General features: G+C 43.4%; 1 protein-coding gene across 2 annotated transcripts in view; it reads right to left on the bottom strand.

The window, feature by feature from the left end:
* Nucleotides 1–15,376, bottom strand: part of LOC144810497 (uncharacterized) — a 544,676-nt gene that overhangs the window by 436,733 nt on the left and 92,567 nt on the right. For both annotated transcript variants that reach the window (XM_078673788.1, XM_078673789.1), the window contains exon 2: nt 2,982–3,058. The gene's annotated coding sequence lies outside the window, so the exon portion shown is untranslated. The remainder of the gene's footprint in view (nt 1–2,981; nt 3,059–15,376) is intronic.

Here is a 15,376-nt window from a genome sequence, read left to right as displayed (position 1 = left end):
TTGTGTGTGTGTGTGGATGTGTGTGTGTGGTTGCATGTGTGTGGTTGTATGTGTGTGGTTGTATGTGTGTGGTTGTATTTCTCGCGAGAAATGCGCATGCGCGGGCGGCCGCGCATGCACATTGTTATCCAAGACGGCGGTGCGATTAGAAGAGGGAGCCCCGGACGCAGCGGACAAGGTAAGTGCTTTTTATTTACTTTTGTAAGGCTTTTTAACAAAAATAAGGTATGTAGGGGAGGGGGGCAGGCGGCGCGTAGTGGGGCAATGCGAAGTGCGTAGGTGGGCATAGTTTCTCGCGCACTTCGCGTAGCTTCGCGAAGCCCCACTACGCCTACTACACCCAAAAGGTTTTTAGCCACTCTATACTATTCAGAAGCTAGGATTGTGTAGATCCAAATGTTGTCCTAAGCCCCTTTCAGTCTGTGTTCCAGGGAAGAGTATCTACCATCTTTCAAGTTTTCTGCTTTGTTTTAATCCATTGGAAGACAGTGGTAAAATCGGCAAAGGCAACCTCTAAGTTGCCTTTATCTGTCTAAAATGTGCGTTAGGCTTGGTCTCTTGCGCAAAATTATGTCAAGTTCTCAGTGAAATGGGATTGCCCCTGATATTCTGTCCATAGTTATAAGCCTTCATGAAAACACCCATACCAGAATATGCTGAAGCACACAGGACCAGCGGTCTGAAAAGATTCTGGTCTCCTAAGGCATCTCTCAGTGTTGTTTATTGGTAAATTCCGTTACACTCACGGAATTTGGGTAATTTTGCGTTCCGCGGAGAACGCGGAATTGCCCACAATTTTGTGGTTTCTTGGAATTTTTTTGCTTGTTTGCGTTTGCAAAATGCTTGTTCGCGAGATATTTTCCCCTGAGTACGCAGTGTTCACAAAGAGGAAAAAGGTATCGCGAACGGGCGGAACAAGCAATTCTGCATGTTTGCGGAACTGTGCGCTCACGGAGCTTTGAGATTACGCAAATTCCGCCCACCCTAAATCAGCACCGCAAAAGCGAAACTTATGATTTGTAGCCAGCACAAAGGGAGCTTAGTGTTGGGGTAGGGGGAATACCTTCGGGAAGGGGGACTCTTTAACCTACCTGAGTGTCACTCTTTCTGCTAATAGGTCATGGAATTCACACATTAGTAACAGCATCGAGCTTTCTTCAGCAAACCTGTAGCACCTGCCTTCCAGAGCTTTGATGCGAAGGCACTAGGCTCTACACTCTACAGGGCATAGCTCTGGGGCTTCATTAACATCAATGAACTGATTAGATCGGAGAACACATTTTTGAGAACTGTTGTCCTCCTACCGCCCAGCACTCCTCCTTACCCTGAGACATTGGACATGGGTTATAACAAGCATTTGCAATGCAATAGGTCTCGCATTTGCGCGCGTTTACGCTATTGACATTGTAAATGACAACGCGTTTTATTTAGGTTTTAAAAACCAAAACATAAATAAAAGGCATAGTCATTTACAATGCCATTAGCTCAAACTCACGTAAACGTGAGACATATTGCATTGCAGATGGTAGGCATCCAACAGGAGGGAGGGAGGCGGGCATTGGAAGTTGGTAGCAGGCACGGACAACAGGAGGGTGGGGGGTAAAGAAGGCATGACAATGGGAGGGGAGGTAGGTAAAAAGGTACGGACAATGGGAGGGAGGGCAGGGGACAACAAGCACCAAAGCAAGGCATACCTGCAGTAAGAGAAACTGAATAAAGAAAATAGTGGAGGCCGTACTCAGGAGGGACTAACAAGCCTATTTATGAATCAGAAGCCAGCATTTAGGACAGACAATGACACAAGCCAATGGCAAATATGGGTGGAGAGTGGGCGGGCGGCTTCTATTCCCTACCCACTACAACAAGTCTCACAGAGCAGCACATGCATACTGGCTCTAGGCTACATGCACGCTGGCTCTAGGCTCAACCTAAAATGGGTAGAAGGTAAAACCAGGTTGCGCCCAGTGCTGTATTGGTGGAGATTATGGTCTACCCCAGAGCTAACTCATTATGCTACTGACTTACAGGATGTCATTAAGTTAGATCACTTTAATAAAATCACCTGGCTCAAACACATCAAAAAGACACTTACCTCCTTTTGCCTGGTTGACGTATGAGAGAAGCCGTCGAATGGCCACATTCCCTAAAAGGAGTCTTTGAAAAAGCTCTATTGAGTAAAAGCAATGTCTGAAGATGCCCGTAAAGCTGCCAGGGGTACCTTGTCGGGCAGGTGGCTGGATTTTAAGTTCTCTTGGGTCTTTGAGTTTCTTTGGGACATAATTACTGTGCCGATGGATAGGAAGTTTTACTCACAGTTTAGAGTGGGAACTTTACTTCTGAAATAATTTACCTCTAAATTGCTGGTACCAGATTCTCCGGTTTGCCCAGCATGTAACTTCCCTAAAGAAACTGTTCCCTGCACCCTTTCTGCTTGCCCTGGCTATACACGTGTACCCTCTCTTTGGCTATCACCTATTTGCAGGCAGCTAGGTACACTAAGGCATAGCATTGCGCTTTGCATACTTATAACTGACTGACAGCCGCTATACAACTGTGCAGTTGCCAAAAAGCCCCTTTCCCTTTACTTGTGACAATGTGTTCCTTTATATCCTTTTTGTTGCACTGTTTATTTTAAGTGATTGATTGGCTTTTCCACAACCATATGCAAGATTTTATCTTAGTTGCTACTTACAAGAAATATTGTTTTCATTATCAAATTGTGTTTTTTTGTAATATTTATTGCTTTAGTCATTAATAATGACTTTTAATTTGTCTTGTTAATACTTTTATGGCCATGGTTGCTGAAATTACGTTATTCTGACTTGAATCTTTGTATTTTGTGATTACCACTAGAGCTGCTGAATTCCTATGAGATTTTCGCAAATTTGGGCGGCCATATTGGGGGCAGTAGTATTTAAACCACGTCCAAGCCTGTGCTTTGCCTCAAAGAGTTGTTAAGAGAAGGCTCTCCTCTCACTTACCTGCTGATTTCGGAAAGCACAGCGCCTCCTGCCCGTCTGCTGATAACTTCGAGCCACGCTCTCTAGTGACCTTTACCCTGAAAGAAAAGGAGAAAACAAACTGTAAGCGCTTACCACCGCATCGCTTCATCTAATCAAGCCTGTTTATTGTTACTGACCAACATCATCAGAGTTCATGAATCTCCTATGCGGACAACACACAGCTTATCCTCTAACTTTCAAAACCCGCAACCACAAGAACCAACTTCCACAGGTGCACAATGAGCGTCGCCGACTGGATGAGGTACAACTGCCTGAAGCTCTACAAGGACAAAACAGAAGGGGTGATCTTTGGCAACACCAGCTCCCCTTGACATGACTCCTTGAGGCCCTCGGTACTTGGACCCTCACCCAAATTGACAGACTACGCTGGAAACCTCAGCATAATCCTGGACAGCAAACAATCCATGAAATCCCAGATCAACGCAGTCTCCTCTGCCTGCTTTCTCACTCTTTGCATGCTACGTAAATTCTTAGAAATGGCTCTCCATCAACACCAAACAAACTGTCACTCAAGCCCTAGTCACCAGCTGACTGGGCTACGGTAACACACTGGACGCAGGAATCATCGCACACCTCTGCAGAGATTCCAGTCTATAAAGAACTTCGCTGTCAGATTCACCCTTGACCTCCCCAGGAGAACCCTCATCACTCCTCACCTCAGGAAACTCCACAGGGACCTGCACAACCAAGGCCTGGTCTACATCAACCACTGACTGAACTTCCACCAACCATCCAGAATCCTGCTTTCCACATCCCTCCCTATCAACCACACCCCCCACATCCACTGACGCTACAGCGGAGGACGATCCTTCTCCTACCTCACGGCAAAAACCTGGAACTACCTCCCCTTGAAAACTCAGACCTCCACCTCTCTCCTGGAATTCTGGAAGGCACTCAAGGTTTGGCTGTTCAACTGATTCCATCATTAACCAAATTGACCCACAGCACCTGCATACCCTCCTGGGTATTGAGCCGGGCTCTACAGATCCACTGATTGATTGAAAGACAACTATAGCCTACAAAGGAGAGTAGCTTCAGAGAATAGGAGTGTTTGCAAACTCCTTGAGGATCCCATGGACCATCATTCTTAACAGAACCTTGTAAGTGGCCATGTGAGTGCCAAGGAGAAAAATGTAAAGAATACTAAACAGTTGTTTACAGTGAAGAATAGAAATGCGACTTATTGTATGTTTACTTTAGACAAGAAGATTAACAGTTCAGAAGACTTCGGCACTCCATACATTCCCCTGAAAACCCAAGACAAACCTAAAGATTCAAAGTAGTATTAGGATTCTTCAACATTAGCGCTGCATCCTCTACTCTCCAGATATTTGCGGGTATTCAATAGTTATTTACATGCTTAGGGACTTAGGGGATGCTTGGGAATTTTAGCACCGACAACAAGGGCATTAAGCAATCAAGCCTTATCTTTTATTTTTTATTTTCGACAACAGGCCTGAGATGCAGAAACAGCACAACACAAGATCCCCCTCCCTGGGCTTAACCATCTTTCTGGTAGTAGTTCTGTATCTCTCAAATGAAAGGTAGGGAATAAAGGAGGTGGATCCAGATCATCTCTGCAAAGCCGCAGGACAAGTTCAATTATGTAAGACTTGTTACATTAAGTTTGTCAAAAGCTTAGCAATCACAATATATAGTTTAGGACCCGTTGTCATTACTCCCTGCTTTTTTGTTGAGCTTCCACTTATTTCAATCATACCATTTTCTTAATCATTGCTTTCTTAAATCCCTTAATCCTCATTTTTACTGAGTGTTGCCATCCTTTCCACACTTCCACCGCTTTGTTCCTTCCTATTCTGGTTGCCTCCATTCTCTGTTTTCCCTTCCTTCCTGTTAAGAATTATTCCTCTCTAGGTCTTGGTCTACCCTGGCTGTGCATGAAGTTCCTCCACCTTTACAGTTACTGCTTTGCAAATTCTCTGTGATTGTGGACACAACTGTCAATCTAGGCAGTGTTCTTAATTTGCTGTATTGTTTTACATTACCTTTTATATCACTGAAGTAGTCCACTTCACTGTCTCTACATTTTCATGTACGGCCTCTATGTGGATATTTAGCAAACAGTAACTTTGTCACACACGATAGCTCTTAGATAGCTCTTAGATACTAAGCTTGTATTTTAACTTGTGGATCTCACAAGTGCTTTCCCCTACATCCTCATTACTATTTATGTGGTTATCTGATTGTTTTGCATGCCATGAATGTTAGTTATATATTGAATGGAGAAATCAGTGTCTATAGGCACTGGAAGAAGGGGTGTTGGGGGTTCCTCAGCACCCCAGAAATAATCATGCTGGAGTTCAGAATGTGAATGAACAATAAAGATGCCTTTCAATTTTGAGTGTATTCTGTCACATTTGCTGCCCATTGAAAGACAAAATGTCAAAAATTGGGCTACATCTTCTAACAAAGTGCTGCTAATTCGAAACTTGAGTACTTTTACTTCCTAACACAACAATATTCACATATCGGGTAATGAACTGTACACATTCCAAATTGTATAAGCAATTATCAAAGTACAAAAATGAATCATTTTTCTTTGTAATTCTGAAGTGTGATGAAAACAAAGATTTTAATAGGATTAATAGAAAGCAGGACACTTTACTTGAAGATGCACACGTGATACATATTAACTGAAACTCTAATGCCCTTGCAGCGTAATGAGCACATTATTCTGTTGTTCCCGGGCACCCCTCTCGCCTCTCCCCTGATTCCAGGATGGAGGTTGAATGGGTTGTTGTGCCCTCTGGCGATACCCATAAGGGTGATCCCTCGTCACTCTCTCAATAGACCTCTCGAGAGGTAAAAACTTCTCACGTCTCTCTCCCTTCTCTGTCTCTTCATTGATTCTCTTCATGCCTTTTCCTTCCCTTATTCACTATTTGGAACAGCTGTGGTTTTTTATTTCGTGGTTAATACAAGCGATCGGAATTGCATGCTAACACAGTTGTTTGTTACTGTTCAGGTTGAAGAGGTTGAGTATAATGTCCTCTGCAAATTTGGGTTGTCGATGTAAGTGTGGGGAGGAAAAAGGGTTTGTTTGAATCAGTTCATAGAGCGCCATAAAGGCAGAAATGCATTGCAGTCCCTAGGATACCCACATGCACAAGGCCGGCTTATCGCCACTACAATCCAATAGCCCGAATGCAGAGAATGCTTGAATGACAGAGTCCCAAAATCTAGATATACGCTTTATAAAATGGAATGTACGGGGACTAGGGAATCCACACAAATGTAGACTAAGCCTGGCCTTCCTAGATAGGCAGGGTGCCCAAATTGCAATGCTACAGGAAACCCACCTCAATCTCAAGGGGGCCCAGAGATTCGCTGCCCGATGGGAGGAGCATAGATGCTTCGCATCATATTCTACATACTCAAGAGGCACGGCAATCCTGGTCAAAAGAAACACATCGTATTTACCTATGGGGACATGACCGGACCCACAGGGCTGATTCAGTATCTTGTGAGGGAAGCTTGTCTCTCACTCAGTTACATTGGTCAGTTGGTATGGGCCAAACATGGATGACACACTATTTTTCCTCTAATGTATGGGGTATAATAATGGCCATTGATTCGACCTATGTGATTTACGGAGGAAATGTCAACACGACTCCTGAGCCAGCACTGGATAGATCACATCCCCAGTCACATTACTACACCAATACCAAACTGCTAAATCAAGACAATTTCACTGAGAAATGACTCTTGGTGACATTTGCACCCAGGACAGAAGGAAGGTACCCACTATGCCTAAGTACAGGCAACATGGTCATGCCTTGATTACTGGGTGATATCCGGAGGGCTGGGACCATGGCTCACACGGTTCGAGCACCTTGCACGCACCTACTCAGACCATTCCCCAGTTGAGATGAGACTCACTCCGTCGGTCGCATGTGCTCCACACAAAGCCTGGCGCCTCAACCCAACAATGCAACTAGATGCTCTGTTCCGTCCAGAAATGAGTCAAGAAATACATGAGTATTTCCAAAACAATATAGGTACAGTTGATCAGGCCTTTAAAGCCACCAAAAGAGGGATTTGCATTGCCAAAGGCGGCGGATTGTTGATTGTGGTCACGGCTTAACCGTCTGGAGGGAAAGATTAAACAACTGGAGCAGTCTCGGCCGCACACAAACTATAGTAGAACAGGTAGCACTCAAACAAAATATCAGAATCCCGAGATACAGCAGACAGGGAGAGCCTATTCCGGGGTAAATATTTCAAAGCCTGCAGATATGGGGGACCTGGGGGGAAGTAAGGGGCTAGCTGAGCAAATTCATACCCCTCGTTTTTCTAATTACACAATGGAAACCCAAACACCGGAGGGAGAGACGGTCAAGGATACGTTGGATATCCTTTAAACATTTGTCATATTACTCCTCGCATTACACAACAAAATGACAACTCTCGATCACACGGTCCAGTCGCCCTACCTTGAACAGGTTGCAATGGGTTGGCTGGGGCGGTGCAGAGAGACTTCCTCTATGTTGAGATTGAAGAGGATGAGATTCGAGCTGTGATCATGCAACTTCGCTCAAGCCGAGCCCCCGAGCCTGATGGCCTGCCAGCTGACTTTTATAAGACATACATACGTAGAGCATTTAGTTCCCATTTTTAAAAAGTGTATGAAGAGGCCAAGGAATCATGAACCCTCCCTCCCACTATGCAGGAAGCCATTATTTCATTACTTAAACCACAGAAGTCAGCTAATAAATCTGAATCCTACAGGCCCCTATCCATGATCAATTGCAACGTAAAAATCTTAGCCAAAACACTCTTTAATAGGTTAAGCCTACTAATAAATACACTAGTATTACAGGACCAGGCCAGATTTGTACCAGGCATAACCACCTCGCATAACCTCAGAACCCTCTTCACAATAATGCAAGATATCGACGCAGAAAAAGAAACAGTCGCAGTGCTTGACACGTCCAAGGCGTTTGATTTAGTGGAATTGGAGTTTCTATGTGGGATACTCCAGAGAATGGGAACACCACAAGGGTTTTTGTCTTGGATACAATTATGCCAACAACCACAAGCTAAAATATTGATAAATGGGGTGAACTCAGCCCACCTTTCCCTTTACTAGAGGTACGCGGCAGGGTTGCACACTCCCCCCCCCCTATTATTTGAGCTGTTGACAACACCACTATTGTAGCATGTTTATCTAGGGACCTGTATCGATACTCCTATTTCTGACCCTTGTCCGGTTATAATTCACTAATATCCATACAACGGCACAGAATCCCGTTTTCAGATTAAGTCATAGCGCATGCTGTCACATTAAACAAGCCCTATTCCTCCAGCCCCCTAGAAAGCACACCGAGTTCTCAAAACAAACCAAACCTCCAGCAGACCTGGGAAATCCCCCGTAGCTATTGTTTTGATTTCGTTCGAGAACTCCTGTAAAGAATGCAAGAACGACCAGTTCTTATGACATCCTTACTGACGTATTATGTCCGGCACCTTTCAGGTATAAATATACCAACGCTGCCCTAAGCAAGGACACGGTGGTGATGAGCTTGGAGCAGTGACTACTTGCCGGAGAGCCCAGCTGATGCAGGAAGCCCACGGACGCTGCCCCTCACTATTTGACGCACTGAGAGAGACGCTGCCTTTTCTCCTGCCGAGAAATCCAGCTTCCAGAGTTTCCAGCCCACCTTCGCGGGTGACTGGGATATCGAGTCCTGAGAGAGAGATACCAGCCCTCCTGCCTTCTAAATCCCAGGTACTGAGCTGACTAACCCCTTACAGAGAATTCTTGAGCCAGATTCTTGGCCAAACAAACTTAACTTAAACTGCTACTTACTTACTCCCTCCCACGTATTAGGCTCAGGCCAGGTACACCGGGGTAGGCGAAGTTAGAAGCACCAGTTGAGTACGATTAGTCAATGTATATATGTATGTATATCTTTTATCCATTTTAAAGTATCATATGGCTAAGAAACCATATCAATGCTTTTACAGTATTATTTTATAATTCTGCTTTTACTGTATGCACTTTACTTAACCTTAAGTATTGCAACTGTAGCGATTCATTTCTCTTGTATGAGAAAAAGAGACTGATCAATAAATAACACCTTTTATTGAACACGCCCATCTCTTCTTTCTCTACAATCTGGTGGAACTAAGTATGCACGTACTGACTGAGTAAAATAGTTGTCTTTTGTTTTCACACGACTCTGGAGATATACTCTTGATTAGGGAGAGCAAAGTTGTCATGTTCTATGGTTGTCAGAAACTAAATCCCTTCTTGTCTATCCAGGGAGGTTAAACTCCTCCTCGCCTATTCGAGAAAGTTTCTAGTGAACTCTGAGCTAGCTGGCACACAAAACTTAAGTCTAATATCGTCAGTAGAAGACCTAGTTAACCTATGTCCTACGTCTATACTATTGAAGATATTATTCCAATGCGCAGAGCCTATTGGGATAATAGGAACTACACTACATGGCGCCCAACGGTTTGGTAAGGCGATAAAACTAACGCAAGGCATTAGAGTAACTCAGTCGTGCTTTTCCACACAGACCCTTTCTCCCATAAAACTCCAAAGACGTCTGGAGTGGGTCAAAGGTTAAATCCGCCAAACTTAGTAGGAGGAGACTCCTATGTATAGTTTTTGGTTTATTCAACGTTGAAGGATACACTGTTCCAAAACATTGTGCATCTAATCTTTGTTTCCGTGGAAACCTGATCTGCAACAAAAAACCTTCCTGTCAGTAAAATGTCAGACGGTGAAGGAGATAGGGAGACAGCTAGATTAGCAGCTCAACTCCTAGCGGATGACACAAGTCTCCTACAGCAAGACCCGGACGCAATACTCATCCCGGTCAGCATAAGAAAAACTATAACTTTAAAACTTATAGAAAATGGACTGACATCAAGAGGTGGTACAGTCATATTCGTAATTGAGGCACATGAATATCGGCAGACAGAGGTATTCTATTCATGGATAAACTTTCCAGCAGAAAACGCTGTAACAAAGGAGTTCCACTATTATAAAATAGAGGAACCACCGGATGAGTACACCCCTTTCGAGGAGGTGGAAATCCCACTCAAATACCAAGAGCACCTGCTCTGGTTTAAAGGCGCCCTAAAACATAATGATCACATCACCAGGCTCGGTCCACTAGGTAGTCCAGGAGCAACGTGGCCGGTTCTAGCCAGCTACACACCACATCCAGACATTGAAAAAATGTCAGTACCAGAACTATTAGCACAGTTAAAACAACTGATTAAAATACACAGACAATTAGTCCAATATGTAATGCGGACTTCAACAGTCCAAACAGCTATTAAAATTCCACAGCTGACCCCTCATCAGGGGAACACAAATAAAATCACACCACAGAACATACAGTCCTGTCTAGGTAAAGTACCCATTAAAAGGGAACAAATTCCATTCTGGTTAGCACAAAAAATCACTCAAATAGAGGCAGTATTTCCGGATACTACCCCTAATGAGAAACACAGAATTCTGACTATCTGTCTTCCAATGGGGATCGCACCACATGTGGAGGACTGTGACACTTGGGGTACAGTCTTTGCTTCCATTTACACAAAAACACTTGGTGTTCCGTCCATGGCGGTAATACCAGAGGTGCTAAAACAGATTAAAAATGAATACGGTTCAATCATACAGGACTACTGGAGGCGTGTCACACGCACGATCAGTCAAGCCCTCCGGACCCCGTTCACACCTGACCCCAGAACATGTCTCTTAAATATATGGGGCCCAACCGATCTGTCATTGCATGCAAAGGGCTGGGTGATTATTGGCGTCATGATGGCAAAGCGTGATATCGCGAAAAACTGGGGGGCACTAGAGGCACCGACACTAGCGCTATGGTGCAGGAATATGGATGTGCTCATGGTGACAGAGAGGGCAGTATATCAACAGAGACATAATCCATGTAAATGGAACAGAATTTGGACTCCATGGAATACTTACAGGGGGGACATTTGTGAGCCTTTGCCCGAAGAGGAGGATGGAGACAGCTCAGGGGACGATGAGGATCTGGAGTAATGAGAGAGGGGTGGAGGGTGGCCCAGATGAGCAGCATGGCCCCGGGACCTGAGGAACATAAATGGTGGAGTGAATGTAATTACCAAAGACTATCTTTTGGGCTGCTGAACGCCTAGATACACACCAATGTTGCAATAGACTACGGTTCATGATCATGCAATGCAACCCTTGAAGTAGCAAGTTTCAAGTTGGGGGGGGGGGTAAAACATAAAATGTTGCTTTATTATTGGTAGACAGCTGAATGTTGACGCTGTTCTACAGAACGATTGATTGTCATTGTATACCATATGATAGCAACTACAAAAATAAAATTTATAAAAAAAAAAAAAATGAATACGGTCCAGAACCTGCTTTAACTCTGGGTATGAAATTACTAAAAGACTTCAAGCAGGTCTCGGCAATATTACTAGCCAACATAAAGGGGGAAGCAGCAACTGTGGCGATCCGCCAAAGACTGAAAGAAACAGATATAGCAGAACAACCATTTGAACTTGCCAGAATCATAGAAAAATCCCATGAAGAACTAGGAAGAGATAGTTTGGGTGGAAAACCAGTGAAACCCCAACTAACTGAAAATCCTGAAAAGGTATTTATTAAAAATAATCTAAACACTTCAAAAAAGAGCTGGGATGGGAATAAGCAATCCACTCCCAAAGAGAAGAAATTCCAGTCCAGAGGAAGGTCTCCTCGGCGGAGAGAAAGATCTCCAGACCAAGGACACAAGTCTCCCCAGAGGGAGTCCTCTGAGAAAAAAATACAACCTTAGAAATAGGGATAATCTGAAGAAACCTGATAGATATCAAGATATTGATACACGTCCATCTCGATCTTTTCAGACTTCCTCGCAGAAATCGGAAAGAAGAGGACGGTCAGAACACAGGGAAGAGCACGTCAAGTCCAAAGACAAGGAACCTGCTCATCAAAATAAAAAATTCCAATTTCCAAAGAAGAAGGTAGCCAGTATTAAAGTAATAAAACATGCCGAGGATCCTGAGGACACAGCTGAAAAACAGAGAGTGGGCTCAGACAATGCTAGACAGCGCAGCAGAAGTGAGCATAGCTCGCAAGATCCTGATGAATCATCTGGAGACAGTGGACACGAATGAGTACATTCAGGTGGAAACTGCAGATACCAGAGCTAGCAAACCTCATAAAATATATGAAATAACCTTACGTATAGAGGGAGATAAGACTAGGAAAATAAGGGGTCTATTTTGGGATAACCTCTCCAAAGGCTATGACATCCTTTTAGCTGAAAAAGACTGGCCACCAGAGTTTGTCAGGGAGTGCCCTCATGGCGAAGAAATGATTATGCCTGCCTTCTCAAATCACATTCCAATACATAAAAAATATACACTTGCAAGAAAGTGGGCAGTAGACCAAGCTCCTGCATTATATAAAAACCACGTAGGATGGGATGAGGACTCACTCCCTCACAAAATCCAGTTAAAATCTCAACCAACTGCACAAAGACAGTACCCAATTAAGCAAGAAGCTAAAAAACAGGTCAGGGAGATCTTAGATCAACTTGAATACCAGGGGGTGATTGAAACATGCACCTCACAAATGAACAATCCTTTGTTTCCTGTCTCTAAACCAGATGATTCATATCGTCTAGTTTTGGACTACAGACACCTTAACTCATGCTGCAAAACGTTTGCAGTACAAAACTCACACAGTGCCGCACTAATGAATAGTATAGTGCGCAAAAAATACAAAACAACATTAGACATCTCTAATGGATTCTTTTGTCAAAATATAGCACCTGAAAGCAGATATTTGACCGCTTTCTCAATAAATGGCTTGCAGAAATTTCTGTCGTTTGCCACAGGGGTTCAAGAACAGCCCAGGATTATTCTCAGCGAGAGTAACAGAGTTACTACAAATATATGATGATGAGGCATTATCTTATGTCGATGACATCTATCTAACAGATGATGACTTGGATACTCACTTGAAAAGAGTGAACACCATAATACTTGGGTTCGCATCAGAGGGTTACAAATTCAACTTCAAAAAGTCAAGAATTGCGCATCTGACTGTCCTATTTTTAGGATATGAATTATCAAGTGAAGGCAAAAGCCTGGCTGACAATTTCCTGGAGAAATGTGCTGTAATCCAAGCACCAAGAACGCTGAAAAACTTACAATCAATTCTAGGTTTCCTGAATTTCGGAAGAACTTGCATTATAAACTACGCAGAGAGGGTTAAACCTCTCTATGACTTAATAAGACCAGATTTTAAAAGAATCAATTGGACTCAAAAACACACAGAAATTTTGAGATCTTTACAAACGGACATGTTAGTTAAAACAAAACTGCAAACACGCGATAACACACGCAACCTTGTGATTCGGGTCATCCCAGGAAGATGCGGATTCACATACCTAACCTCTAATGAGGGAGAAATGGTACCAATAGCTTACAAATCACATTTGTACACAGAAGCTGAAAAAACATTCAGCATTAAAGAAAACATTGTTCATGCGGTTCAAACAGCTGTAGCAAGAGAAAGATACCAAGCTGACGGCAGACGGATTACAGTCAGAACAGCAGAATCAGCCTTTGAGGCATTAACAAGCCCATGTAATTTACCTACAATGGCACTAAATCCAAAATGGATACAATGGGAAGATTCTCTTGCTACAGACAGAGTGAAATACTATTTTGACCCGGAAATGAAAAAATTAAAAGATCTAGAATATGAAAGAGAATATCCTCTGCCTAGTGACATTCTGCCCATACGACAGTACGCCTGTGTAATATATACAGACGGACATGCTCAGCCCTCAGTTTGGGGAGAGAAAGCTTATAACGCCACATGTGAGATTACAAAAGACGTGTGTCGCGAAGGTAAACTGAAACCTCTGTTTGCAAAAACACACTCAGTGGAAAATAATTCAGAACAACAAACTGAAATAATAGCGTTAAAAATGGCGCTAGATAATGCGGATCGCGAATTCCCGACACTAATAATGTGCGATTCATATTAGTGCGTCAAATCATACAATAACGACTTGCAGAAATGGGTTGAAAACGGTTACAAAGATGACAGGTGCCACAATAAAGCAAAAATCGCTTTGGGAACAAGTAGTTCTTTTACAGAAAGAACTACCAAAGACTCACGTGATACACTCACCGAGTCATCAGCGTGATGGCGTTCACGCTGCAGGGAATTTATTGGCTGAGACAGCCACAGCGGAAGCAACTAAATCGGCTTCCGTAGCTACAAAAAAGCGTTCAGGAAAATACATTGACGGGGAAACAATGCTGGCGGTGAAAACGTCATCAAAAGGCGACTGCTCAGCGCTACCCATCAACTATCCACTCAATTATACATACATAATCGATGCGAACTCCGTTCCTTTTGCTCAAATCCCTGGAGTGGGGGATAGAGTAATTCCAAACACGAACAGGAGAGGCTTGTTAATAGCAGACGCACATATGGGTGAGGGTCTTAGACACCTCAAACTAAAAGATTCTCTGGAAGAATTGCAATCCACATACTGGTGGCCAGGAATGAGCCTGCAACATCACATATTTTCAAAAAACTGTCCAAACTGCAACAGAGATCGCAGTGACGACCGAGACGGTGTTTTACCATGGCGGTTCGCTCAAGACGGGATTAAACAATAAATATATAAAACCCAGTATGATTAATGCGCCAAATTAACATATAGAGACTATCATCACTTAAAATGTAGACCCCAGCTCTCGGCTGACGTCTGAACTGTTATAAAAAGATTTGCGAGTCTATAATGGCATATACGCATGGGGCATGCTACATTCTGACCATTGCCCTGCTTTTAGCTCTGGAGCTTATGGGGGGTGTATGGCCAGCATGGGCATTGCATTGCGAGACTCTTATCACTTCCTTCCTGAGGGAAACGGGATGGTGTAAAGAAAAAACCAAGGCATAGAGCAATCTGTAACGGCAAAGGTATTAGGTTCGGGAGCTGGGTGGGTCAAACATTTAATAAGTGTCCAACGTATTCTTAACAATCTACCAAGAAATTCTCTGAAAGGTCTCAGTCCGTACGAACTATTGTTTGGGACTAGAATGTTAATCCAGGACCTCGACAGTCAAACTTCAGTGGTTAAAGAAAAATGCTTTGATATCAAAGATCGTTTGGCTATTTTACAGGACTTAAACGAAAAGAGAAAAGACCTGAGCAACATAAAGTTGAAGCAACAGCCAACAGCCACTGAAGAGAAACCACCTGTCCCAGCAAGGCCGGTCTGGATTCCAAAAATCGGGGATCTGGTCAGAGAAAAGATCGCGGTAAAGAAGGAATTTGGGCATTCTTACA

Source organism: Lissotriton helveticus, chromosome 1_1 (genome assembly GCF_964261635.1).
Source record: "Lissotriton helveticus chromosome 1_1, aLisHel1.1, whole genome shotgun sequence".
NCBI classification, from domain to species: Eukaryota; Metazoa; Chordata; class Amphibia; order Caudata; family Salamandridae; genus Lissotriton; species Lissotriton helveticus.
The sequence above is the reverse complement of the archived record's forward strand: the minus strand, read 5'-3'. Positions and strand labels throughout refer to the sequence as shown.